Raw genomic sequence first — 5,000 nt, 5'->3', positions numbered from 1 at the left:
TGTAAAATTCCGAAAAATTTAAGCACAATATATAATTATATCTGTCAATGATTTATCAAATCCAAAACATTTATTTTATGTTGAAAATCCGAAGATAAACAATTTGAATAAACTTAAGTAATGGATCTTATGATAAATATTTATTACATTAACAGATTACAATGTCCTTATATGGAAAAATTGCACACTATTGTTAAAATATTTTTTATATATTTTTATATTAGTATTGAATTTTCCATAATGGATATTCAGGTTCATCGGGCTTAACCTCTAAGCAGTTTCACGTACTATTTAACTCTCTATTCAGAGTTCTTTTCAACTTTCCCTCACGGTACTTGTTTACTATCGGTCTCATGGTTATATTTAGTTTTAGATGGAGTTTACCACCCACTTAGTGCTGCACTATCAAGCAACACGACTCTTTGGAAACACCTTCTAGTAATCATTAACGTTATACGGGCCTGGCACCCTCTATGGGTAAATGGCCTCATTTAAGAAGGACTTAAATCGTTAATTTCTCATACTAGATTATAGATGTTCCATACACTGCATCCCATATTTGCCATAAAGACAAAATGGCTTAGTGCTGAACTGATTTCTTTTCGCTCGCCGCTACTAAGAAAATCCTTGTTAGTTTCTTTTCCTTCCCTCATTAATATGCTTAAATTCGGGGAGTTATCTCATATGAGTTGAGGTTGCTTAACACTTTTTATTTGCTTAATAATTTTATATACTCAATTCAAAATATTTTTTATATATCGATCATTTCAGCCATTTTATCAATTCAAGTAGAATGCCTCAATTGCCAAATTATATTATGACAACGATCTGCAATGTTAGAAATTTTTATATACTAACATCCTCTAAAAAATAGATAAAACGAACTTACTGTCGCTCGATATTATTTTGAGGTATATATTATATTTTAATATTATGAATTTTTACAAATCCAATAATATAACATGCGCATTTGATAAATCAAAAGCAGCTTATTTAGCATAGTATCACAACCCTCAACCATATGTAGTCCAAGCAGCACTTCAAAATTAATTAAAGTACATAACAGCATGGACTGCTATATGCGTTCAAAATGTCGATGTTCATGTGTCCTGCAGTTCACACGATGACGCACAGTTTGCTGCGTTCTTCATCGACCCATGAACCAAGTGATCCACCGCTTAGAGTATTATTATTTTTTTATTTTATATTTAGTCAATTTTTTTTTTTAAGAAATAAAAATTTATTTCTTTTTATATTTTATGTATTTTTTTTATGTTGCGAATGTCCAATTCCAAAGAATCGTTAACTTATAAATTTCTTTTAAAGAAATCTAAGTACAACATTTTTATACATTTTTATTTTTATATATATATATCGTTACAACTTATGCTATGCGTTTTAGCCGGATAGTACCGGGATATTGTCCAAGTACGACACCTTTAGGGGTTAATTCGTCGCAACGTATACACGCCACGCCGAAGGGCGGGTTTTTACACCCAGGAGGATATTACCCCGAAGGGTACGACACCTTTGTTTTTTCGACTTTTGCTCTAGCAAGTTTGTTTATGCATATATATATTTTCATAAGCGTCACTATTTCGATGACGATGACAATTGGCTACCATTTAAATATTTTGTTCATATTTTTTTTTGAAAAAAAAAGACCGAATGCATTACTTATAGTAATACACCCAGTCTAATTTGTTTTTGTATTTTGGTTATAACGTCACTATTTAGATGACAACACCATTTGGCTACGATTTAAATATTTTGTTCATATTTTTTTTTGAAAAAAAAAGACTGAATGCATTACATATAGTAACACACCCAGTCTAATTTGTTTTTGTATATTGGCTAAAAACGTCACTATTTAGATGACGACACCATTTGGCTACCATTTAAATATTTTGTTCATATTTTTTTTTTGAAAAAAAAAGACTGAATGCATTACTTATAGTAACACACCCAGTCTATTTTGTATTTGTTTTTTTTTTATTATATATATATCGTTACAACTTATGCTATGCGTTTTAGCCGGATAGTACCGGGATATTGTCCAAGTACGACACCTTTAGGGGTTAATTCGTCGCAACGTATACACGCCACGCCGAAGGGCGGGTTTTTACACCCAGGAGGATATTACCCCGAAGGGTACGACACCTTTGTTGTTCGACTTTTGCTATAGCAAGTTTGTTTATTCATATATATATTTTCATAAGCGTCACTATTTCGATGACGATGACAATTGGCTACCGTTTAAATACTTTGTTCTTAATTTTTTTTGAAAAAAAAAGACTGAATGCATTACTTATAGTAACACACCCAGTCTAATTTGTATTTGTATTTTTACTTCTTTTGAAGTATTCTTTTTTGTATTTGTTTATATATTTATTGTATATTTTATACATTTTGTACCATAATTGTACATTTTTATTTTTATATTTTATTTTTCTTTTTTATATATATTAAATATATATAAATTTTATTTTATTGGAAAAATCACGTTAATGATCCTTCCGCAGGTTCACCTACGGAAACCTTGTTACGACTTTTACTTCCTCTAAACCATCAAGTTTGGTCAACTTCTGCGAAACAACCGTAACACGTTAGCGTCACAGTGATCACGTCCGGAGACCTCACTAAATAATTCAATCGGTAGTAGCGACGGGCGGTGTGTACAAAGGGCAGGGACTTAATCAATACGAGTTAATGACTCGCACTTACTAGGAATTCCAAGTTCATGTGAACAGTTTCAGTTCACAATCCCAAGCATGAAAGTGGTTCAGCGGTTTACCCGGACCTCTCGGTCTAGGAAATACACGTTGATACTTTCATTGTAGCGCGCGTGCAGCCCAGGACATCTAAGGGCATTCCAGACCTGTTATTGCTCAATCTCATTATTGCTAGACGCAATTTGTCCATTTAAGAAGCTAGTGTCCTTATAATGGGACAAACAAACAGGTACGACTCCACTAACATAAACACATTCAAACACAATTATATTTTACTATATTCATGAATGAAGGCTATGAAAGCTTCAACATCATAATCCTGAAAGCATCTATTTAATATATTTGAGTCTCGTTCGTTATCGGAATTAACCAGACAAATCACTCCACGAACTAAGAACGGCCATGCACCACCACCCATAGATTCGAGAAAGAGCTATCAATCTGTCTTACACGCTTATGTTCGGACCTGGTAAGTTTTCCCGTGTTGAGTCAAATTAAGCCGCAGGCTCCACTCCTGGTGGTGCCCTTCCGTCAATTCCTTTAAGTTTCAGCTTTGCAACCATACTTCCCCCGGAGCCCAAAAGCTTTGGTTTCCCGGGAAGCGACTGAGAGAGCCATAGAAGTAGCTACACCCAATTGCTAGCTGGCATCGTTTATGGTTAGAACTAGGGCGGTATCTGATCGCCTTCGAACCTCTAACTTTCGTTCTTGATTAATGAAAACATCTTTGGCAAATGCTTTCGCTTAAGTTAGTCTTACGACGGTCCAAGAATTTCACCTCTCGCGTCGTAATACTAATGCCCCCAATCTGCTTCTATTAATCATTACCTCTTGATCTAAAAACCAATGAAAGTAGATCAGAAGTCTTATTTCATTATTCCATGCACAAAATATTCAGGCATTTGGAGCCTGCTTTAAGCACTCTAATTTGTTCAAAGTAATTGTAACGGCCCACAACAGCACTCGATGAAGAGCACTGAAGCAGGTTTTAATAGGAGGAATACATAATGGTACATAAGTATCATAAATGTATAAGAACTCCACCGATAATACGCTTGCATACATAAGGTAATGTACAATCCACAATTGTAGTTGTACTACCCGTATGAAGCACAAATTCAACTACGAACGTTTTAACCGCAACAACTTTAATATACGCTATTGGAGCTGGAATTACCGCGGCTGCTGGCACCAGACTTGCCCTCCAATTGGTCCTTGTTAAAGGATTTAAAGTGTACTCATTCCAATTACAGGGCCTCGGATATGAGTCCTGTATTGTTATTTTTCGTCACTACCTCCCCGAACTGGGAGTGGGTAATTTACGCGCCTGCTGCCTTCCTTAGATGTGGTAGCCGTTTCTCAGGCTCCCTCTCCGGAATCGAACCCTGATTCCCCGTTACCCGTAGCAACCATGGTAGTCCTAGATACTACCATCAATAGTTGATAGGGCAGACATTTGAAAGATCTGTCGTCGGTACTAGACCATACGATCGGCAAATTATCTAGAGTTCAACCATTATAACGATTTCCGAAGAAATCGCTTGGTTTTAGCCTAATAAAAGCACACGTTCCAAAAGGTCCGTGTTTATATTGCATGTATTAGCTCTAGAATTACCACAGTTATCCAAGTAACTGTTAACGATCTAATAAACCATAACTGATATAATGAGCCTTTTGCGGTTTCACTTTTAATTCGTGTGTACTTAGACATGCATGGCTTAATCTTTGAGACAAGCATATAACTACTGGCAGGATCAACCAGAATAATGTTATAATATTTTATTTTTAATATTATTTGAAATTTTGAAAAATAACATCAATCTCCTCTCAATAAATCCAATGATAAAGTTTTTATTTTTTTTTTTTTTATTTATTTATATTTATACATACTTTTTGTTTTATATCCTCCCTAATAGGGATAATTATTATTTTATTTTTTTTACCAACACAATTTTTATTTGTATATATTTTTTGGTAAATTTATTTTTATTTTTATTTATTTGTATGTATTTTGTATGGGTATTTTGTATGGGTATTTTGTATTTTTACTTTTATCTGGAAAATGAGGGAAAATGCATTTCACAAAGGTTTCATATAACAACTATTTTTATTTTAACAAAGAGAACTCCTACCGTATGGTGAACTCTGATATTGTTAAATTTTAGTGTAGCACCTTTCACAAATACATATCAATGATTATTTTCAAATTTCTAATATTTTCTTTTACTTCAATATATTGAAGTGTTTTTGGAATATTTTTATAAAATA

The 5,000-nt window shown here is 33.7% G+C and overlaps 3 non-coding genes across 3 annotated transcripts in view; all 3 read right to left on the bottom strand.

Annotated features, from left to right (window-relative positions):
• The window catches only part of LOC129920790 (large subunit ribosomal RNA), a 4,148-nt gene extending 3,450 nt beyond the window's left edge, over positions 1 to 698 (bottom strand). The window contains exon 1 of the ribosomal RNA XR_008773345.1: positions 1 to 698. This exon is cut by the window's left edge and continues 3,450 nt beyond it. This is a non-coding gene — a ribosomal RNA (large subunit ribosomal RNA).
• A 309-nt stretch (positions 699 to 1,007) lies between these two features.
• On the bottom strand, positions 1,008 to 1,186 carry LOC129920853 (5.8S ribosomal RNA). The gene has a single exon (XR_008773389.1). It is a non-coding gene; the product is annotated as a 5.8S ribosomal RNA (ribosomal RNA).
• A 1,319-nt stretch (positions 1,187 to 2,505) lies between these two features.
• Positions 2,506 to 4,497, bottom strand: LOC129920750 (small subunit ribosomal RNA). Its single transcript, XR_008773308.1, has one exon. It is a non-coding gene; the product is annotated as a small subunit ribosomal RNA (ribosomal RNA).
• Positions 4,498 to 5,000: the final 503 nt, after the last annotated feature.

Source organism: Episyrphus balteatus, assembly GCF_945859705.1.
Source record: "Episyrphus balteatus chromosome X unlocalized genomic scaffold, idEpiBalt1.1 SUPER_X_unloc_1, whole genome shotgun sequence".
Lineage (NCBI taxonomy): Eukaryota > Metazoa > Arthropoda > Insecta > Diptera > Syrphidae > Episyrphus > Episyrphus balteatus.
The sequence above is the reverse complement of the archived record's forward strand: the minus strand, read 5'-3'. Positions and strand labels throughout refer to the sequence as shown.